The sequence below is a fragment of the Heloderma suspectum genome, chromosome 3 (assembly GCF_057233095.1).
Source record: "Heloderma suspectum isolate Gila_16-S chromosome 3, 16-S_ref, whole genome shotgun sequence".
NCBI classification, from domain to species: domain Eukaryota; kingdom Metazoa; phylum Chordata; class Lepidosauria; order Squamata; family Helodermatidae; genus Heloderma; species Heloderma suspectum.
This window is the reverse complement of record NC_139460.1, coordinates 96,826,945-96,850,942: the sequence shown is the minus strand read 5'-3', so window position 1 is coordinate 96,850,942 and position 23,998 is coordinate 96,826,945. Positions and strand designations below refer to the sequence as shown.

Below are 23,998 nucleotides of genomic sequence, written 5' to 3'. Positions count from 1 at the left end.
AGAAGAGATCCTGGCCTTCCTGTCTGTGACAACCTTCCAAGTACTTGAAGAGCGCTATCATATCTCTCCTCAGTCTTCTCTTCTTGAGAGGCCCAGTTCTTTCAGTCTCATGCCCAGTTCTTTCAGTCTCTCCTCATAGGACTTTGTTTCCAGTCCTCTGATCATCTTTGTTGCCCTCCTCTGAACCCTCTCCAGCTGCATCCTTCATCAAGTGTGGTGCCCAGAACTGGACACAGTACTCCAGATGAGGCCTAACCAGTGCTGAGTAGAGGGGAACTAGTACTTCCCGGGACTTGGAAGCTATGCTTCTATTAATGCAGCCCAAAAGAGCATTTTCCTTTTTTGCAGCCACATCACATTGTTGGCTCATATTCAGCTTGTGATCGACAACAATTCCAAGATCCTTCTTGCTTGTAGTGTTGTTGAGCCACATATCCCCCATCTTGTAACTGTGCATTCGGATTCTTTTTTCCTAGGTGCAGAACTTGGCATTTATCCCTAATTAGATTTCATTCTGTTGTTTTCTGCCCAGCGCTCCAGCCTATCAAGTTCACTTTGAATTTGGTTTCTGTCTTCCAGGGTATTAGCTATCCCGCCCAATTTTGTGTCATCTGAAAATCTGATCAGCATTCCCTGCACCTCCTCCTCCAAGTCATTAATAAAAATGTTGAAGAGTACTGGGCCCAGGACTGAGCCCTGCGGTACCCCGCTCGTTACCTCTCCCCAGTTTGAGAAGACCCCATTGATAAGCATTCTTTGAGTCTCATTCTGTAGCCAACTGTGGATCCTCCTGAGAGGTGTTTCATCTAGCCCACTTTGAGCTAGTTTGCTCGTCAGGATATCACGGGGCACTTTGTCGAAAGTTTTGCTGACGTTGAGGTATATGATGTCTACAGCATTCTCACAGTCCACAAGGGAGGTTACCTGATCAAAAAATGAGACCAGATTCGTCTGGTAGGATTTGTTCTTGACAAATCCACATTGACTTCAAGTAATCACTGCATTGTTTTCAAGATGCTTACAGATGGATTGCTTTATAATCTGCTCCAGAAATTTCCCAGGGATTGATGCCAGACTGGTCTGTAGTTCCCAGGTTCCTCCTTTTTGCCCTTTTTGAAGATAGGGACATTAGCCCTCCTCCAGTCATCTGGCACTTCACCCATCCTCCATGATTTCTCAATAGAGAATATAATTTGAGAATAGAATATTCTCAAAGAGAATAGAGAATAGTTCTCAGAGTTCTTCTGCCAGTTTCTTTATTACTCTAGGATGCAGTTCATCTGGCCCTGGAGATTTGAACTTATTCAAAGTAATGGGGTGTTCCTTTACCATATGCCTGTCCATCTCAAGCTGCAATCCTGTCCCTTCAGCCTGTACGTCACCTTTGCCAGGGGGCTCATAGACCCTCTTCCGGGAGAAGACTGAGCCAAAGTAGGATTTGAGCACTTCTGCCTTTTCCTTGTCAACTGTTACCATTTTGCCATCCTTATTTAGTAGCTGAACCACCATTTCTTTCCTCTTTCTTTTACTATGCACATATCCGAAGAAAGCCTTTTTGTTGCTTTTAGCATCCCTCGCTTAACTCTGTTTGTTCTCAGTTTTAGCTTACATTCCTTAGGCCAGTCCAAATCAGATGCCAGGTTTTGGTCACATGTCAAAAACCCAGCAATGAGGTAGACATCATGGCCTGACATATGTTTCCCTCCACATGTTTCAGCCTAAATGCATGGAGGGAAACATGTGTAAAGCCATATGGAGATTTCCTTTCTTAGTTACCTCAGCTTCTGCCAGTGAATGGCATTTGGGTTTGCGAGATGTGCAGGCTAGCATGGCAGGCCCACGTCCTCCTGAACTCAGGGCTTGGGACAGGCTATATGTACTTGACAGAAAATATTAGTGAAGGCCCAGTTCATGTGGCCTCCAGGGATGTGATAAGTTGGTTAATTTCTATCTAGGCGCTAGCATTTATTTTTGGTCAGCCCAGATCCAAACATGATTGTGATAAAGCCATCAAACATTTGCTTCACTGTGAGTCCCAACTGTGATTCAGTTTGCCACCATTCTGCCCATCTTGGGGGTGGGGGGTGAGTTGACGCGCCAAAACGCATGTGTGCCTGACAGATCCCTCCTAATGGTTTATCTTGACTAAAGATAGGCAAATATTTCATTCTTTGGAGAGTAATCTTCAACCCAAGGCCTGCATGACGATCAAACTCTTGGGATCCTTTTAGCTCTGTGGGTGTTACATATTAACCATAACACTGGGGTCTCCACACTCAGTACTGGCCCAAATATTTACACTGGTAGTTAGAAGAGTTTAGAGGAGAAAGAATGGGAGAGGGCATGGCACTGCACCAAATCCTTTTGCTGATTTAACAGCACAAGGGACTGAGAAGGAATCAGCTGCAATTCTGGGTTGTGGTAAGATTTTGCTATGCTTCCTTCTTTAGATGAAGGATCTTCTGGTGTGATATTGTGACAACTTTCATCCATACCCCTATCCTTTGCATAAGGTATTCTGACCCTTCTGAATTTTACAATTTCTTCAGCCACTTGGTGTTGTTGCTGTTGTTTAAATGGAAACTTGAGATTCTCAGGGTGCTGAATATTGTCCTAGATGTAAAGTTTTTAATAAATCACAATCCAACCTAGCCTTCTTAGTCAGGGTGCTAGCAGGACTGTCTGTCTCCGTGGATGTGATCTGCATGACTTACTTTCTGAGATACAGGCTTGCAGCACGTAAGGTGTTGGGATTCATCTACTGTTCAGGTACCTTTTAGAGCACTAAATATCATTTAAGGTAGGGCTGTACATTCATTTAGGAATGAATGCCAGGAGAAATGAATAGACACTGAAACCTGAAACTATCACATCATTTGGCAGAGCCCAATTTGCATGTCTGCAAACCCTCCTCCATATAATCTCAAGACTCGAGCTCTGTTCAGGCATTTGTGTGAGAGCTTAAAGTGGATAGAAGGTAGGGGGCATGCGTACTGCCCCCCCCATGTCTCCCCAGGTTGAATTGGCAAGGTCTGAATGGAAGTTCTACTCATGTTTGCTTGAGTGCGAGTGGAACTCTCCACTTATCAGAACCCTCATAAGGCAGGGTTTGTGATCATGTGGAGAGTTCCACTCGCATTCAAGTGAAGCAAGTGAAGCTCCTGTCCAGACCTTGCCGGGGGGGGGGGGGGGGCAGCGTACCCGGAGGCATGCATGACCCTGACCCTCTACCCACTTTAAGCCCTCACACGATCAGGCAAATGCCTGAATAGGGCTTCTGACTATGCAGACATCTTGACTACAACATCCACTCAGTCTTCCCTACCCTCCTATTCACCCCCACCAACCTGCTTTTTGTAACATTTTGCCTGATGAAGAGACCTGGAGATCTCGAAGGCTTGCACATTTTTGTGATTTTTGAGCTGACCTAATACAGGTATTACACTTTATGGATTTGGGGTACAAATGAGTTTTTAAATCTGGTTTCACAAAATTTGAAGAGGAGATTTCTTCCATTCTCACTCCAACCCACCTTGCTGGGTTGTTGGTGGGTGCTAACAGCTGATTCCCCTGTCTACAATAATGTCCCTCAGGTGTCTAATGAATATTTATTCCCACCTGATTGGCTGGCACCTCCCTTCCTCCCTCAGCTCCTCTCTTGAACCTCCAGAGAAAAAGAGTAAGTTCTCCCCAACACTTTTGTCACTCTTTGGAATTCCTCCTACAGACCATCTGACCAATGTTGTTTTGCATGTCAGCTGGAGATTCTTAGAATCTATCCCACCAGCCCCACTGAAGACCTCCCCCAGGAAGGCACCTCCTCCCTTAACTGTTATCTCCAGCAGCCATTCCAGCAGGCTGTGCAGAGGGAGATAAGAGGGTGAACAGGAAAAGCAGGGTCATTCCATCAGCTCAGAGAGAGCATAAAGCCATTATGACTAGTAGCCATTGATAGTCTTCTCCTCCATGAATGTCTAATCCCCTTTTAAATCCATCCAAATTGGTTGTCTTTACTACATCTTGTGGTTGTGAATTCGCAAGCTTTCCAACTCTACCAAGCACCTTTTCCAGTTCTACAATGTTCTTTTTGAGGTATGGCAACCAGAACTATACACATTATTCCAAGTGCGGTCGTACCATAGATTTGTATAAAGGCAGTTTTATTTTTCTTTCTTTTCTAATTATCCCCTATGTGGAATTTGACTTTTGCACAGTTGCTGCACACTGGGTCGGTGTTTTCATTGTGCTCTCCACCACATCCACAAGTTCCCTTTCCTGTTCAGTCACTGCCAGCTCAGATCCCATCAGTAAATGGTAAATATGTGAAATTAGGATTTTTTGCCCAATATGCATCACTTTACATTGAGCCACATTTGCCATTTGAATGTCTGTTTATCCAGTTTGTAGATATCTTTTTGCAATCCTTTTGTGTTTTTACCACCCTGAATAATTTGGTTGTATGTGCAAACCTGGCCACCTCACTGCTCACCCCAATTCCAGATCATGTATGAATAAGGCTGGATCTTATCTTAAGGAGCCCCTACACTACTGTTTTATAGTGGTATCAAAGTGCATTGATAACTGTTGGGGCACATTACATATTCAATATACTGCATTTGTAGTGTTATTTCCTGGTTTTTATTCCACAATATCCAATATACTGCAACAAATGTCATTGTGTGTCCTACATTATAAATGCACAAGTATGATATAGAGTTACCATGATGGGATCATAATGATATGACACAAGGTGTAGATCTGGCCTAAGCTGAAAAGCACTGGTCTCAATACAGACCCTTGGGAGACCCTACAGTTTACATCACCCCCTTGTGAGGACTGGCCATTTATCAGTACTCTATGCTTTCTATTCTTTAACCAGTTTCCAATCCCTAAGATGACCTGTCCTCTTGCCTCATAATTGCTAAGATTACTCAGGAGCCTTTGGTGAGGGACTTCAACAAAGTCATTTTGAAAGTCCAAGTACACAATGTCTACCAGATCATTGGTATCCTCATGTCTGACACTCCTGAAGAATTCTAAAAGGTTAGTGAGACAGGACCTACTTTTGCAGAAGTCATGTTGATTCTTCTTCAGTAAGACATATTCTTCTATATTCTTTATCTTTAACAATGCTTTCCAGCAATTTATCCAGAACTTTCCAGTTCACAGATACAGAGTCCAATCATAGGAACATGTTACATATTTTTTGTTAGAAGATCAGCAATTTTACATTTATTATTTGTCAATAGGGCCTTGAACTTCATCTCTTGTCACCATTATTTGCCTCCGTTCTTCAGACTTCCTTCCTGAAAATATTAGTTCATGCATAAGTATCTGTCCTACATCTTCTGCAGTGAAGACAGAGGCAAATAATTAATTCAGTTTCTTTGCAAACACCTTATCTTTTAACACACCTTTAACTCCCTTGTCAATCAGCAGTCCAACCACCACCTCCCTAGCCAGTTTCCTTCTTCTAAGAGGGTTTGTTTTGTTTTTTTTGCTGGTCTTAATGGGCAGTATCCTATGGTGTTATTCTGCTAACGCAAATTACATTGTGCTAGTGTAAATGACCCCTAGATCAATGCCAATAGTGTTAGCTCGCATGACGGGTTTTCTGGGCTATCCTGCTGTGCAGGCGAATGCTACTGGCATTGCGCTAGATGTCCCTTAAGCTAGTGCAATCTCATTTGCATTAAAGGAATGATACCATTAATGATTTTAGTGATATGTCCTCAACTCCTTTTTTTGCATCCCTTATTGTCTGGTTGCATTTCTTTTGCCAAAGTTAGTGTTCCTTTTTCTTTTTATTTGTGCAAGACTTCCATTTTTTGAAGGAAGCCTTCTTACTTCTAATAGCTTCCTTGACTCTGCTTGTTAACCGTGATGGAATCCTCATGGACTTGGTGGTACCTTTCCTGATCTGCTTTATACATTCTTGATGATCAGTGGTATGAATTCTGTTTAGATGCTTAAAAGTTTGTCACTCAAAGGAAACTGGCCCCAGCACAATATGATATCTGGGGAATTCAGGGGAAAAGTCAATGGCAGCCAGCTAGGGATAGCAGCTGACGTCAACTCTGCTGCCTCCTTCATCATAAAAAACAGCAAAAAATATATAAAAAAATACCCCCCCACACACTAAAATAAAGAAAAGAAAAACAATGAGTGTACATAACCAAACCAATGAGATTTGATTTGGCGACTAAAAAAGTGAATGTGATGTTTACGAATCAATCAATAAATGAGGTCTTAAATAAAGAAAAAAAAATGAAGTACCCCAATTTAAGATACTTAAACTTTATGGAGAAGTGTAGGTACATTTGGAGTGAAGATACTGAAAAGCTAAATTCAAAACAGCAGTTCAGTTCTTCTGGTTGTATTTCAATGACAGAATGAAGGGTGTTAATTTTGTCTGCTTTTTCTTTCTTTTTTTAATTGCAGAAGCCAAACCAGCTATTTCACAATTCTAGAACCCAGCTATTTCATGATCCTGTGTCAAGCCCCACCCCCTACATTTTTGTGCAAACTCCAATAAAATGATAGCAATAACAATAAACAACAACAACAATAAAGACTGCTGCACAAATGGGAGAAATTGTGTCTCATATTTAGAGTTTTATGAGTTCAGTTGAACTTTTTATTTTGCAAATGTTTTGGATGACTTTAAGGCCAATTATGGCATGCAACACTACCTTCTATTAATGTGAATGAATGAATATTTCTATTTTGGTCCAAGACCAGTGCAGCTATTAATGTGGTAACAGCTATTAAAGAATCTGAGTCATGGCGGTACCACCCAAGTAGTATAATGTATTCAAATCATTTGCTTGTCTGAACTGACAATGAACATCCGCCAACTTGCAGAATGACTGTAGGCATATTTATTTATTTATTCAGATGCAAGTCTGACTGTGTTTATCGGATTTACTTCTGAGTAAGTGTACTCAGGACTGTAGCTTTACTGTAAAATGTGGCCTTGTTATTTGATTTTTTTTTCAGGCTAGACATCTGTCCTCCAACTCTTTCCTAATTTTACATCATCCCCTTAATCAAAAACTCATTTCTGGCATTTGCAGGATAGAGTTTCCCAGGCAGTAGTATGAAGATAAGGCAAACTGAATTTAATGCCATGGAGGAATGCTGAAAGGAGCAGCGACATGAAAAACTGAAAAGGAAATAATACAAGTGCGTGAGAGGTTCTAAGATAAGATATGCTTTGACAAGGACTATGGTTTCTAATATGGTTTCTGCAGGGAGGCATCAAAAGTGGTCCCTAGACCCCTCCCCCAATGTTGCCTACCCTGAGTTAGTGGGCCTGGGACTAAGGTCACAGATGGGTGGAGTTCATAGGTTTGGAACCCGTCTGGAGGAGATGAGATCTCCAGTTTGAGAGTTCAGAGTTTTAAAAAAGGGAGTAAAAACAAAGCAAGAAAGTTCATACCAGTAATACTGCACTCACCAAGAAACAGAGTTTATTAATTATTTGTTTCCCTGTCTCTCATGGATAAAATCTGCTAAATCGCTAATCCTGGTCTGCCTCTTTGGAATTAACATGCTACAGGTTTGAACACCCACCCTGAAGGAAAGCATTCATAGTGAGACTGTGGGCTTCTCCACACGGAGCTTTTGTCCTTCTATTGAGATTGCTCACTCAGAGAAGTTTGTGGGTCCTACAGATGACATCATTAACCTCCAGGGCGTCTCCCACACTAAATGACCTTTATTCCATTTTTTTAAAGGTTGGCGATAATGAGATATCAAATTACCCCACTTGAGTTCCACTTGAGTTCCCTCTGTGAAAAAGGAAAAGCCGCAATAAGAGGTCCTAGACCAATGAAACTTATGGAAGACTCAGATAAAGGGGAAAAGGATGGGGAAAATGCGGGGAGGAAGCATGTCTAAAGGGAGTCCGCTGTGAGCCTGCATTTAAAAGGGAAGCAGAAAGCCCCATTTTAAATGGGGGATTTTAGGCTAGTGTAGAGATGCTCTGTGTCAAAGTCTTCATTTATGTCTTTATGAATAAAATCAGAATCCTTGCATGTCTTACTGAGGTCCTACAAGTGGTACACTGTGGAAACACCTAACCAAAAATTGGTACTTGGTTAACTATTATTTTATTTATATTCCAATTGGAACTCTTGCTAAACTAGCTGTTTCTAAGAATATCTCTAGCCTTGAACTGTGCCACTACAAAAAATATTTGAGGTCTGGTCATTGCACCTGTTGTCAAATAAACCTGTGTACACTTCTCTGATACCTCCTGTAAAAGACAGTTTGCCCTGACATGCTTTTTGTGGGAGGATGGGGGCGTTAGTGTTTTGTCCGATGTGGGTGAAAGTTGATGCTTTTTATGAAGTGAGCAAGTACAATCGTGTGTGTTTATCCTTCTCCTAGTTTAAGTGTTTGGCAAGAAGTTTCAGCAACTTCTTTCTTCAAAAAGGTAATGAGAAAAACAGCCCCTTCCCCCTTCCAGTCTACCAAGTCATTTTAATTGTCTAGCACCATATAGTGGGTAAGGTTTTTCCTCAACATGTTAAATGTTTACTTTTGAAAATAGCAGCGATTTCTCACAGAGATTAAACAAATGGAACCAGTTCTCTGTGAATCTCAGATGAATCATTAATTACTCAGGCTAGCCTTTTGAAAAACTGGGACATGAAACTTTTTGGGTCCTGATAAGACTGTGCAAGTTAAATATCACCAAATATGAGTGGAAGCCAGGATGTCAAGGTTACTGCAGTAGAACTGCAACATCCTGGATTTCGAAGTATAAACATTTGGGATTAGAGTGCCAGGTTTGTAAACCCATATTTAGATCTTAATTTAGAATAGTGTTGTGGATGCCTCTACCTCAGGGGTGTTGACCTGTACCCAGATGGGGTTTGGATGACTCCTCCCTGCACTGAGCCCTCCATGGGCCAGATGCCATCAGGTGGTAGGGCCACGTTCCTGATGATAAGGGGCAGGGGCACAGCCCCTGATGTTATCGGGTCTTGGCCAAAGCACCAGCTGGAGCTCCTTCAGTCAATGCTTAGGTTGAGGACCTGGCCTTTTTGCATATGGGCTTTCCTTGCTGGGGAGAACTACGCTCAAAATCTAAGGGCCTCCTCTGGCTGCCTACTGCAAGGGAAGCTCGGAAGACAGCAACAAGGGAGAAAGCCTTCTCGGTGGTGGCCCCCCAATTATTAAATGATCTCCCAATGAGGCCTGCCTGGTGCCAACATTGTTATCTTTTCGGTGCCAGGTTAAGACTTTTCTCCCAGGCATTTGGCAGCATATGATAAGTTTTAATAGATCCTGGATTGACTTATGGTTATAGTTGTTTGCTTGAGATTGCTTGTTTGAAGTTGTTTTATATATATGTTCTCTTGTGTATATTGTCTGTTCGTGTTTTTTTTTTATGTAAATGGCTTTTAATCTCTGTATACTGTATTTTTAATGTTTTAAATTTTTGTAAACTGCCCAGAGACCTCTGGCTATTGGGCGGTATAGAAATGTAATAAATAAATAAATAAATAAATAAATAAATAAACAAGCTGCTGCAACTGAGGTGAGGGCTGGAGGAGCACTCCTCTAGCTGCCACCTTGGCTGGAGTCCCAGCTTCACTTTCCAAGCCAGGTCCCTGACCAAAGACACCAACAGAGGAGTACTCCTGCAGATGGCACCTCAGGCAGGATGGCTTCCCCTGCCCTGCGCTCTCCCCAGCTGGAGATGGTGCAGGGCACGTGAAGCTCTTAGCGTGCCACTCCTCCTCCCAATTGGTGGTATCCCTGCTAAGGGGAATCCCCATGTTATCTCTGGTCAGTGGTGGGAGATAACAGCAGGGATTCCCTCCTGACCACAGGGCTTGGGAAGGGGGAGGGGCCTCATCGGAGGCCCTATGGGCTGGATTTGGCCTATCAGCCAGAGATTCCCCATCCCTGCTTTACCATCAGAGGTTAAGTGGCAACTGGAGACAAGGCATTTTCTGTGGTGGAACCTATAGAACACAGTCTCCAGAAATATTTCCTTGGTGTTATGTTCTTATTCTTGTAGTCACTAACTTTAAACTCTCTTATTTTTCCATAATGTTTGTGATTATTCTTTCTATTGTTCTTGGCTGCTGCTCACTTTTCCATTGGATTTTCTTACAGTATTTTGGATTTTACTGTGTAAGTTGATTGTATTGGTTTTTCAAGCTGCCTTGAATGCTGAGTATCAGAAAGTTGGGAATGTTTAAAAAATAAATAAATCAGGGAACCAAAAATGTGGGCCATAAAAAAAATACCAATTATGTACCAGTTAAGGGTCATAAGAAAAAGGGAAAAGGAAAAAAAAGGACTAGACAAACCTAGAAATGATGGGAATCCCAATTTCTATCCAGCTGCAGACCATTCATTGTCACACTCAGAATATCTATAAAAAATAATGGCATCGAATGGAGTACTCCATCCTACGCTTTTATACACTTCTTTGATGCAATAAGAATTTATTACTCTTTGAGGTTCTGATCCAGTAAAAGGATCTCCACATTCATATCCTGTTATTAGTACAGTACCAGAGACTTTTCAACTTTCCCAGTGGAACAGGTCCTTGAGACAATTAATTATTATTCTCAAATTATTCCGTTCCCCATCCCATTCGTTATCCTTTTTGTGTTTTGTTTTGTAAAATTGTAAGCCTTTGACAGAGACAATATTAGGTGCAATTTTGGCGCTTTATAAATAATGACGATCATAATAATAACCTATCATTATTATCACAATATCTTTTCTGCATCTGTGTAGCCTGAATCAATTTGCAAAGCAAAGAAGCCTAGAAGAGAGGCTGGGATGAGTATGGATCTCATAACTAATATGTTTCATTCATCTGGCATGTGGCCCTTTTTCCATCTGTCTATGTTTGTTTCAGGCCAAATTCTCCCTGACGATGCCAGACTTTTCTTCTGATTGCATCCCATTACAATGTGCAGAAAACTGCTCCAAACATAAAATTGCTACCTGATCCATACTGGCAAAAGCTGTGTCAATTTGCTTCAGAAAAAGTAGGCAAATGTAAAGACAGCTTTTCCAGGTCTATACCTTGAGGGGAAGGGCTGTGGCTCAATGGTAGAACACCTGCTTTGCATGCGGAAGGTCCCAAGTTCAATCCCCAGCTTCTGCAGTAGGGCTGGGAAAATTTCTGCCTGAAAGCCTGAAGAGTTGCTACCAGTCAGGGTCCACAATACTGGGCTAGATGGACCAATGGTCTGACTTGGAATAAAGCAGCTTCATACGTTCCTGCGTTGCACTCCTACAGAGAGAATGTTGCACAGAGACTGGGGTTCATATCCCAGTTCAGCCGTAGGCTGCTTATGCTGCACTGGGCAAATTATCATTTCTTCATTTTAGTTCTCCATTTCTAAATGAGAAAATTGGGGCTGTAGCCCCGAACACCTGGAGGGCACCAGATTGCCCACCCCTGAAGGAAAGGATTTCTTTGCACAGTGATAGAGCTGCTCTTTGTTTTGGCAGTGCATTACTAGCACCTGAGGAGTTTTGTCCGTAATTGGCTGGGACTTGGAGTGAATCTCCAGAGGGCCGGAATGCATAACCACAACAGCTCAGGAGGGGTGTCCTGCTAGCTCCAATGTACTTGTACATAGACTGCCCTAGAACAACTCTGTCAAAAGGGACATATATGCAGTGTACTTTGCCCCTGCAAAGGAGAAACCTAGCACTGGCATGGGCAGCTGACTCACAGGTAAGCTGACCTAAAGTGGAGCTGGCAGTAGCCACTGTGTGGACATGATCCCTCCCCTGCCTGGCAAGAAATCACCCACTGCCTTGTCTTGGCTATTTATTTTTTAACTGTATGTACCACCTACCTGGCAGATGGCCCCAGGGCAGTGTACAATCATGATAATTCCCCCTCAATAAAATAACACCCCCTCAATAAATACAACAATGAACATATCAAAATATTAGAATATTAAACATATTAAAGAGCCAGCAGTAAAGTTTATAATCAGAGTGCCAGATTAGAAATTAAATGCCTGTTGGAAGAGGAAGGTCTTAACTTGGCATCTATGCAGATAAAGTGAAAATGCCAGGTGTATCTCCCTGGGAAGGGAATTCTATAGATAGGGGCCACTACAAAGAAGGCTTTTTCTCTGATAGCCACCCACTGCACAACTGTGGGTGGCAGCAGCCAGAGAAGATCCTCCAAGGATGGTCTTAGCATTGGGGCAGGAAGAAATGGGAGGAGGCACCCCTTCAGGTAGAATGGTCCTTAGCCTTTTAGGACCATGTCTCCACGACAATGGAAAGAGAAGCGAATGGAGGAGTACTGGATTTTTTTAAAAAGGAATCAGCTTTGCTGCAATGTGGTCCATGCAGGGCTCCATGAGCAAGTGCTCCGCACCAGTAAAAATCACTTCACAGAACATACTTCCTGGTGGGGGTGGGTGTTGGAGTGAACGTCATCTGACTGGCAGGGCCTGCTCAACCAATAAAAGAGACCTCCCCCTGCTCCCCCCCTTTCTCCTTTCCCCTGAAACTCCAGATGCACCTGCATTTCAGGAGCAAGCCTCAATGAGCACAAAGGGAGTTACTTCCAAGTAGACACACATATGCTTGTGCTGGGAAGGTGGGGGGACACAGGGATGGGAAACCAGCCCCCTTTCTAACTGCAGGATCTCTATAACGAAGGTGTGAAGTAGTTACTTCCTAAGGCAATAAACCAAACAACAGAGAATCGCAGGTTCAGTAAAGTGCTTTCAGGGAGTCAGTGCTTTAAATTCTGTATTCAATTCATGGGGATCTCTGTAAATTCTGATGTGGGCATTCAGACGGCAAGTCTCATTCAGCACAATGGGAGTTACTTCTGAGGAGACACTAATGGGTTTGCTGTGGGAAAGAGAGCAGTAAACATAAAGATGGGAAACCAGCCCCCATTGTAACTCGATGCTGCACAGGATCTCTACACAGGGTTGAGATAGTTACTTCCTAAGGCAATAAAACAAACAACGGAGAATCGGAGCCTCAAGACCATGCTTTACAGCACTTAAGGAACTGGGCTTTAAACTGTGCCATTTCAATTGAGGGGGATCTCTATAAATTCTGATGTGGGCATTCAGGGGAGAAGCCTCACTGAGCACAATGGGAGTTACTTCTGAGTAGACAGTAATTTGTTTGTGCAGGGACAGGAAACACCCCTTGACCGTGGTCATGGTGAAAAAAGGCATACCCCTGGGAAGGGCTAGCATACTCAAGGTAACTAACAGCAACTGTACCGGGGAGAACCTGACTTAAGAAAAAGAATCGGACTTTAAGCGGTCTCAGGAAATCTGTTTTTTCCCTGATAAGTTCTGGGGTGGCTGCTGGATGGCCACGATGTCATATATCCCTAACGACCTCAACACACAGACAGCTCAGAGTAAATCACTGGTGGAGACAACCCCTAGGACTTTTAAGGTTGACACCAACACTCGGAAATGGGTCCAGAAACTGACTGGCAATCAGTCTAGTTGATGCATCACTGGAGTAATATGTTCAAAACGGCCAAGTCATACAGTCATCCACTGCAATTACTGCCAACCGTGATGAATTAAGTGGGGGGAACATCCAGGAGGGAAAGGAAAAGCGCTTTCCGGGAGTCAGCAATATGATAAAGTAATCCCTTATTTCAGAGCAAATTCAAATATGATTTCATTGTGGAAGGCTTCTTTAGCTGATAAGTGTCAATGAGATGGATTTTTCTTCTGACACTCTTTGCATTTGGGACCTATGACTTGGCTGAAAGATCCACAGGTGTCAATGCTCCGTGCTCACTCTGTTTGTGTTGCTCTCACGTAAGTGGACAGGTAAGCCAATCTGACTTTTCATGGGAACAAACACCGGAGACATCAGCCTAGTTAAGATCAGCAAGAATGCCAGCTTAAAGTAACGTTCCCAAATGTCCTTTAGTTGAAGGGGCAACCTTCATTTTAAGGGGACATCTGTGTTTGCTATCTTGTAACAGCACATAATATATATCTATATATTTTATTTTAAATGCCCTAGCTCCTTTGAGATCTAGTGTTCAGGTATTGGAACTCCATATTACCCTATGATTTTGATCTCTTCACCCTAAATAAAAGTCCCTAAATAAATGTATGTAGTACTAACTTAGAAACAGTTAGCCAAATGTTAGCAACATAAGAGAGGAATCCTATGGCCACTAGGCAGTGTCCAGAGGGCCATTCGATTTTTCGGTTCCTGGTAACCGAGCTTGGAGTCAAGGCTCCAAGCTCAGTACCCAGAAACTACACTCCCTGCCCCTCCCCCCACTGCCTCGTGGGTGGCATGGTTCTCACTGGTCTCCGCACTTGGAAATGGAGTGCGGAAAAGGCAAAAAGGGGGCGGTCCTGGGAGAAGGGACCATGGAAGCCTCGTAAAGAAGTTTTCTATGTGCTGTGTAGCCTCCCTTCCTCCCACTCTGACATGCCCCAGCTAGACAGCCAAAATAGCACATCTAGCCAACAATGCAGGGCTGCTGGAGCATGGAGGAGAGGATTCCCCCCGTGCTCTGGTCGCCCTGCATTGGATAGATGTCAGCCTCTGAGTTCGGAGTTTGGAGGATGACGTCTATCTCCATAGGATTGCGCCCTAAATTTCACCTGAGTCATGAGCAGAGATGGGTGAATTTGTCAGTTTCACTTTCTCCCACATTCAGGTTTTTTAAATCTCAATTTCTTTCTCTACGGAATATGAAGAACTCCACAAATCTTGGTAAATTCTTATCAAAAATGAATTGAAATGAAATTCTCACCCATCTGCACCAGCCAAATTCATAGCTAAATAGGCACAGCTATTTCCAGCATGGAGAGGACCACGATTAGGCATGCTGGAGCAATTTGAGATGGACTAAAATGAGCTTGGATTTCTGAGAATCCGGCCTGTGGAATATGCTGCAGAGTGACCCCTCAGGATGCATGAAGTCCGTGGACTTTCGGATGATTTTTTTTTTACTTTCTCAAAATTTATGTATATAAATTCGTAGGAAAACATGTAAGTTTCTACTATGGAAACACTGAATGGAATGCGGGACAATATGCTAAATGTTACGTACGAAGGTAAATTGTGTAAATAATTACGAAAATACTTACGTAATTATTTGCATATTTCTCTGCATGATGAAATTTTTTTTTGCATCCCTCCGTGGGTGGACGACGGAACAAAAGGCACCTGACAATCCGCAAAACACAGATGGAGCGGATTTTACACAGTCTGTACATCCCTAACCACGATGCACCTGCTTGCCATGCAGCTGTTAAAGATGAGAAGCCTGTCAGAAAAAAGAGGTGGCAGCCCTAATTGAGCACCAACATGGTCAAATACACAGGGATTCAAGGCCAGACTTTTAAGAGCTAAGCACACAGTGCCCTGAATGGATGTATTTGTCAGTTTCGGTTTCTCCCTCATTCGATTTTTCTTTAAAAAAACCCCTCAGGTTCTTTTTGTCCTGATTATGGAGGACTTTGTGAATTTTGGCAAATTCTTACCAAAACCAAAGTGAAATTAAATTCACATCCATCCCTAATATATATGGCATGATGCAGTACTGACGGCAAAACATTTTGCGAAGGGATCTCTCTGACAAAATTTGTTTTTGATCAGCGCCAGCTTGTTTCTATCCCCTTTATTTGGAAGTAAACCTCTTTCTTAGGGCTTCTCCACATTGGGCTTTTATCCTACGATAGAGATTGGTTACTCACAGAAGTTTGCGGGTCCTTTATGTGACATGGCCAACATTCAGCTCCTCTCCCATGCTTTCCGATAATTTCCATGGCTTTATTTGAAATAGAAATAATGAGGTAATAAAAAGAAGTGGATTGAAGTGAAGGCTCATGTGTGCTTAAGCGTCAAGGCCGTCATCAAATGCAGAAGGGAATCGAAGTGTACAACATCAGCACCGCTAATTGGAAGGCAGTATAAAGGTGTTTGTTTGTTTTTAATCAGGCAGGCCTCTGTCTCATCATTACTTCTAATACCAGTCTTGGGTGGTCTGGTGTGCCTGTCAGTTTGGCAGCAAAATGAGGCTAACCAAAAAGAAGGGAATGGTTTCTTTCTGTATACTTGGGGGATGCTCCAGCTTTGCTAGAGTATATTCATTTGTACATTAAAAAAAATTTTTTAAACAAAACCAAACCAAATCCATTGTAAGCCATTATTATGCAATGTATACTGCCTTTAGTGCTTTGCTAGAAAGGCAGTTTATAAATGAAACAAACAAACAAACACTAGGAGTCTGGTAACTAAGCCTTGACTGGCCAATAAAAGAGTCTGTGGCCTTTCCCACTCTAGCTTCATGTCTACCTTCTCCACAGGCCTAGGTTCTGGTAAGGACTAGGCACTTGCTTTCATTTTTGGAATTCAACTCAACATCCAATAAAAGCACTTTGGGTCTTTTTAGGTCCTTGGTGCTTGTTTGCCTATTGGCAAAAAAAAGCCCGTGCTGTTGTTTACATATGAATATGCTTTTGACCAGGTCAGACTATTAGTCTATCTTGCCCAGTATTGTCAGCACTGACTAGCAGTGGCTCTCCAGGGTGTTTTTCCTGCCCTATCTGGAGATGTTGGGATTGAACTTGGGACCTTCTACATGTCAGACATGCACGCTGCCCCTGAGCTACAGCAGGGATGGAAGAATCTGGGCCCTTCTGCATGCCAAACATGTGTTCTACCACTGAACTATAGTAGTGTACTTAAAAATTAGCTAGAGGTGACTCAAAATCCTTAACCATCTTGAGGATCCTTCCGTTGCTCTAGGTTCCTGCAGATTAACTCTTTGCTCTTCAAAGGGAATACCCCACTGGATACACGTCTTCGGAGCATCCATCCACAACCCTTCACACACAGACACTGCCTTAGCTTGTGCTGCTCTTCTGAGAATCCACATAGTGCCCACATCTGAGAAGGGTGATGCCTGCCAACGCCATATGGATATGGCTCCCAGCTGAAGAATGTTAAGAACTTTGTTTTTCTCATTCAAGTGGTATTGACAAGGCCAATCATGGGATGGGGAGAAAGGATTAAAAGGGCAGAATGGATCTTATCAACATTTTGGACAGATTGAAGTATTCAGTGCCAGCTCTGCATTTTTGCAGGCCTGTGGTCAAGACACTCTCAATGGGCCCCTTCCCTCAGTGATCCCATAGTTAAGACACCCTAAATGGCCCCCTTCCCTCAGTGAGTCTACCTTCTCACGCCTTTGTCACCAGATGCTATGACTCATCCTCATCTTTCTCAGTATTGCTACCACTTGCTTCCTTGACAGGCAGAAAGCCAGTGAGCAAGTAGGCAGTGGCCTCTCCTGCTCCTCCTTCTCACCACCATCATTGTCTGGGCCAGAACAAAATGCAAGTGAATAAGCAGGCTGCAATGGTAAAGAGGAGGAGCAACTCCAGGAGGTTCTTGTCAGTTGCACTCTGCTGGGGTGTGGGCCTTTGACAGTTGCCCAACCATGCCTATCCTTGAGGCCATCTAGGGATGTCAGAGAATTCTGCCATGGATCTCGGTGAGGCCAAATGCCAGTGCATTCGGCCCCCCGAAATCTGTGGCGGAACGGCCTGCCACCCCCCCCCCGCCACCGCCATTTGCAGTCTGGAGGTTTTGTTTTTTTACATAGACATGATAGGCTACGTAAAGATTTACGTAGCTTATCACGACTGGGTAAAAAAAAAAAAACGCGTACGCAAATGGCGGTGGCTACGGCCGCTGCCATTTGCACTCCTTATTTTTGGCCATCTTAGTCTACGTAAGTATTTATGTAGACTATTACAGTGAAAATAAAGGGGAATGCAAATAGCGTAGTGGGCACTATTTGCGTCCCTTTTTGATTCACCGTTTTAGCCTATGTAAATATTTACGTAGGCTAAAACAGCGAATCAAAAAGGGACGCAAATAGCACCCACTACGCTATTTGCATTCCCCTTTATTTTCGCCTTAATAGTCTACGTAAATATTTACGTAGACTGAGACGGCCAAAAAGAAGGAACGCAAATGGCAGCCGCCGTAGCCGCCGCCATTTGCGTATGCGGTTTTGTTTTTTACCCAGAGCCCTCCGCGGCTGGAAATCCGGCTGCGGACGGCTCTGGCCTGGGCCTGGCCGGCTGCTCTGCAGAGCCGCCGCGGAGCACAGCTGGCCGTCGAGGATTCCGGGGGGGAAGAACGGATCGCCTCCCCCCCATCGAGGATTCCGGGGGGAGGGACAAAACACCTCCCCCCCATGAACATAATCCGCAGAAAGGTAAGTGACTTTCGTACATCCCTAGGCCATCCCTGCAAGCATTCCCCATAAGCCAGTGTGGCGTAGCGACTAGAGTGTTGGACTGGAAGTCAGGAGATCTGGGTTCTAGTCCCCACTTGGTCTTGGAAGCTCACTGGGTGACTTTGGGCCAGTCACAGACTCTCAGCCCAACCTACCTCACATGGCTGTTGTTGTGAGGATAAAATGGAGAGGAGGAGGAGGATTATGTATGCCACCTTGGGTTCCTTAAGGTGGAAAAAAGGTGGGATATAAATGCAATAGATGATAGATAGATAGATAGATAGATAGATAGAAATAAAACCATGATTGATCTTTCTGCAGGCCCATTCACATGTCACGCTAACCCATGGTGGATGATCAGCTATGCAGAGTAGGTTGTTTTGCAAACAATGTACTGTGCTCTAGGGCTGTGCACCGCTTTGGCCCGAGGCTCAAACCCCGAGTCGAGGCGGGCTGCTTTGGGCCACTTTGTGCCCCCTCCAAGGCGGAGCGGCCTCCAGGTCCTTAACTGAGCCGACTTCTCCTTGCTGCCACCTCTGCTGCCGTGCTGCTGCTGCCTCTGCTGCTGCATCGCCCCGCTGCCTCCTGAGGCCTGGATGCGTGGTGACTCTTCTTTCAGGGAGTCACCATTTTTAACATGGCAACCTCCTGGAAGTTCCAGGAAGTTGCCATTTTAAAAATGGTGAGTCCCTGCAAGAAGAGTCGCTGTGCGTCTGGGCCTCAGGAGATGGCAGGAGCACCAGTGGCAGTGGCGGCGAAAGTAGGAGCTGCCCGCCACCGCCCACCACCGCTGGTCACCATCTCCTGAGGCCTGGATGCAAAGTGACTCTTCTTGGATAGAGTTGCCATTTTTAAAATGGCGACTCCCTGGAAGAAGAGTCGCTGCGCGTCCAGGCCTCAGGAGGCGGTGGTGGTTGCGGCGGCAGCAGCGAAGACAGCAGCAGTGGGCGGCGGCAAAGATAGCACAATGGAGAAGGCGGCACAACGGAGAAGGCGGTGGCGGCAGAGGAGGTGGCGGCCCAGGGAAGCAGCTGGGGGGGCGTGGGGGGGAGCCCACTTCAGGTTCAGGGCCAAGGTGGGTCACCCCCCCAAATCTGCCCGAGCCGGATTGGGCCCGCCTCAGATCAGGGGGTCCCTGCACAGCCCTTCTGTGCTCCCATCAGATAATCAGGCAAACAAGCTATGCAATGTGGTTTACTTCCCCTCTCACCCCTCCTCCTGCTGTAGTCCTCTTGCCCACCCGGCCAGGTATCCCAGCTTCCTTTGCAGTGGAAACCATATCCCACCATCCCTTGCACTGGTACTACATCAGTAGCCTGTCTCTGCTTGGTCCACTGGGGCATCTTCTTCTGCATCTGCCAGTCCCCCCCTCCCCATTCTCAACCCTGTGTTGATCCTTACCTGCTGCCCTCTTCCCCTTCCCTCCTGCTCCTACCTCCCTACTTCTTACCAGCCATCCCAATTTCCAAGCCTTTGACGGCTCCCCCTTCACCAGCAGGAAACCCACAACACAGAATAAAAATATTTTTTTTAATTGGCATACAAAGCGGCTTAATTGGCTTATTTAGCTTGCTTAATATTGGGCTTGCTTAATACTGCTTTGAATCTACCAAGGCACTATTTGGCATCAGTTCTGGGTGGGGTGGGGGCATTGGATGGCTTGATTGGGGGCTGACAGTAGCGATGAAAAGTTTGGGGGTGGGGGAAGCTCACTCTCGTGGGTTTTAGAGAGGGCAAGACACATCTCCTGCAAAGGGGTGGCCTGAATGGAAAGGAGGGATGCTTACATGGTGGGAACATTGCACCCCAAAGGGGTGGGAGGCCTCCAACTCCTTGAAAGTTTGCAGGAATGGGACAAAATTTGATATACAGGTTCCCCTTATGGGGAGGCACAAGATTGGATAATTGCCCAACTTTGCTTTTCCATGGAAAAGAGGATTTCACTGCAGATGAAACTGTTGGGGAACCGCACGATGGAGGTGGGGGGAATATTTTTGAGTCAGAGACATAGCTGAATGTGGTAGGGGAACAGCTTTGCTCAAAGTCTCTTGTGTGCTGATTACACACTCATGCGAGTGAAAGCAACTTTGCAACTTTGCAGAGCACATTGCCAAAGGAGGGGGGAGGGAGGGGTTGGGCAGCAAAGGGGATGGAGTACCAGCAGCAGCACAGTCTGTTGCTAGGCAGATCTCAGGAACAGAGATGTCTTGAGAGGAGCAGAGCAGTGGCAGCATTTTTGGCTGCTCTCGCTGAGCAGCTCTGTAGGTGATCTCCATAACCCATGCTGGCACAGCAGACCACACACTAACCCACCATAGGTAAAACAACCCCCTACCGCAGACCATGAGTTCTCAGGGTGGGTTGTTTGGGGGAAACAAGGCACCATGGATGAGAAAAACAGCTCACATGTGACATGCTAACCCATCATGGTTGTTCCAGAAAACAACCCATCATGGGTTAGTGTGTTGTGCAAACCCAGTCAGTGTCTGTAAACTGATAGGTAATGGATAGATCTGAGGGTGGCAGGGTGCAAGTGGTTACAAGGGGGAGTAAAAAATGACAACCAGGACTAGGGATGTACAAAAATCACTTATCTGTTCGTGGATTATGTTTATGGTGGGGGGGGGGAGGCATTCCATCCCTCCCCCCAGAATCCTGGACGGGGGGGGGAGGCGATCCGTTCCTCCCACCTGGAATCCTCCGTGGCCGGCTGTGCTCCGTGGCAGCTCCGTGCAGCAGTCGGCCAGGCCCAGCCAGGCCAGAGCCGTCCGTAGCCGGATTCCCGGCCGCGTAGGGCTCTGGGGAAAAAACAAACAAACCCGCGTACGCAAATGGTGGCGGCTACGGCCGCAGCCATTTGCGTTCCTTATTTTTGCTGTCTTAATCTACGTAAATATTTACGTAGACTAAGATGGCGAAAATAAGGGGAACGCAAATAGCGTAGCCGCCGCCATGACACTTTTTTTTTTACCCAGACATTTTAGGCTACGTGAAAACTTACGTAGCCTATCATGTGCGTGTAAAAAACAAAAAACTGCAAATGGCGGCGGCGGTGGCAGCTGGTCGGAAGACCAGCCGCCGCCACAGCTGCCGCCGGAGCCGCCACCGCCCGGAAGATCCGCCCCAGGTAAGTCTCGTCCCGGGGGGATCCGCGGGCGGGCGGGGTGGTGGCAGACCGTTCTGCCACGGAGTTCGGCGGGCCAAATGCACTGGCATTCAGCCTCCCCGAGAGCTGTGGCGGAATTCTCTGCCATCCCTAACCAGGACACAATTGTCCTGAAGCCACGACCAAATTCAGCGTTTCAGCCCAGAGCACATCTTGTATTTGTAATCTGTGCTTTTGAAGGTGCTTAACTTTTGATGGAATGGGGAGATAAGCATTTTCTCTGAAAACTTCTCTTTCTGGAAAAGAGGGATGACTAGGTTTTTAAACAGTAACATCTGGCACTACTTGATTTCCTCTTCATACCATCAGGCACAGTGAAGGCCCAACAGGTTCAGTGCTGTATCTGATGAGGGAGCTACTGTGTTTATGAAGAGGCAAGCAAAGAGCAGACCAGAGGCTTGGCAGGCACCATACAGAGTTAGTTCAGTAAGTCTATGGACATCTCTATACCAGCCTAAAATCCTGCATTTAAAATGGGCTTTCTGCTTCTGTTTTAAATGCAGGATCACGACGACTCCCTTTTTCACGTGCTTCCTTTCCCCGCTCCCCTCCCCACTGCTTCTCCACATATCTGAGTCTTTCATTATCTTTCATTGATCTCGCTCCTCTTCTTGCCACTTTTCCTCTTTTCACGGAGGGAACTCAAGCAGGGTAATTTGATAGCTCATTATCTGCGATCTATTTGAAATGGAACAAAGGGTATTTAGTGCAAGAGATGCCTTGAATGATCACGGTGTCATGTAAAGAGCCTGCAAACTTCCGTGAAGGAGCAATCTCAATTGGAGGGTAAAAGCTCAGTGTGAAGGAGCCCTATATCTAGTTGTAAAAAACATAATGAGAAGTTTTTACTGGCCACAATTAGTGGGATTTGCAAAACTGCAAGACTCGAGGATTTAAACTATTGTTTATGATAGATAAAACATTTCAGCGTTTTGGTGAATACCAATATGCATGCCGAATTTCCAGTATTCCTGAGGGAAATGTGTATCCTGAGGAGGAATGTGTAAAATATATCACAAAAAGAGAACCAGAAATATATGTTCAATTATCTGGAAGACCTGACTTCCTATTTTCCCCTCCTCAATTCTATGTTGAAATAATGGAAAGCAAACCAGAGTAATAGCCGGTTTAAATTTTATGTGATTTTCTGAATGACAGCATCCTTAATCTGCAACTTTTTGCAAGCCATCTGTAAAGAAGTAAAGAGAATGTATTGCATCATAGTTAACCAATCTGAAATACCGAGTGGCTCTCAGAAATAATGAACATTACCAGTGCAATCTTATGCATGGCTACTGGGAAGTAAGTCCCATGGAATTAAATAAGATTTATGCCCAGGTAAGTATAGGATTGCAGCCTAAATCAGTCAGAAAAAAACCAAAGGGATCAAGGGATAATCCGCAATTTATAATATTTTTATAATATACTAAAACTAAACAGGATTAAGAAAGAGATTATTATCGTTATTACTAAAAATAATAAGTGAAAGCACCATTGATATAGCACATTCTGAAGCATTAAAACCATCATAGATACATTATACCAGGAACCTTTACCACATTCCTGTTAGGTAGGCAAGTATTATTATCTCCATATTACAAATGAGAGGCTAAGACTGAGTGGACAGTGGTTAGCATGGCATCTTATGCATTGGCAAAAAAGAGGAGACAAATCACCAAAAAAGAAGACACAGATTCTCATAACATTTGCAAATACCAAATTATATGTACAGGTGCAAATTTAGAAATGATTACTGTAATTTAAATAGAAATACAATACATCTAACCGTAGTGGGAAGACTTTGAGCAGGTGACCTGCTGTCCACGTGATACCTGTTGATGGGCACCTTCAGGATCCTTGCTTTCCCTTCTTATGGTTGCTTATCTTTGGACTGGACAGCCCTTCAAATAGAGAATACCTTCAAACAGAGGACTGTCCTCGGACTGACCTGCAAATAGAGGATGCCCTCACACAGAGGTCTCAAAAATAGGACACTTGGCCACCCTCAGGCCAGCTTATGAATTTGCATTTTAGCTGAGAGAGGAGCTGGAGACATGCCAGTCCACATTGTTAGCCACCACATACACCAGCAGGAGCACTTTTACCTATACATCTCTTTGAGGGATATTGCTGCGAAATGTTGTTTCTGCCACTTCAAGACAAGTTGTTAAGGAAGGAAGGAACAGGGTAGTCAGATGAAGCAGTAAAATAATAATAATAAAAAATCACACTCTGCACAATTGTAGTCAAGGATGTTTTTGTAAAAGTACAATTATAGTAACAATGTACATTTTGATTCCTGTCCCTTCCTTTCAGAAATAAAATATGTCATCTTACATAATAGCATTTACGAAAATATACTTTGTATTTTACTGCTGTTGTTTCCCTCAGGGATGGCGTTTAACAATGAGCTCTCTAGAATATTATCTCTGCTGCTTCAAACAGTTGCATTCTATATTGACTGTTAGAACTGTGTGAAGTCATACTGTTATCGTGTAGTTTCTTCTGTTCTCACACCGCCTTCTCTCCCACAAATCCAGGTAGTGCATTTAATAAAGAGA

At 44.4% G+C, this 23,998-nt stretch overlaps 1 long non-coding RNA gene across 5 annotated transcripts; it reads left to right on the top strand.

Annotated features, from left to right (window-relative positions):
• The first annotated feature begins 2,186 nt into the window (after window positions 1-2,186).
• On the top strand, window positions 2,187-17,717 carry LOC146349982 (uncharacterized). 5 transcript variants are annotated; one of them, XR_014789142.1, is made up of 4 exons: window positions 2,187-4,092; window positions 4,215-4,314; window positions 4,880-5,043; window positions 7,077-17,717. It is a non-coding gene; the product is annotated as an uncharacterized LOC146349982 (long non-coding RNA). The 5 variants fall into 5 exon arrangements; XR_014789143.1 differs by having other exon boundaries at window positions 6,442-17,717; XR_014789140.1 differs by having other exon boundaries at window positions 2,187-4,314.
• The last annotated feature ends 6,281 nt before the right edge of the window (window positions 17,718-23,998 follow it).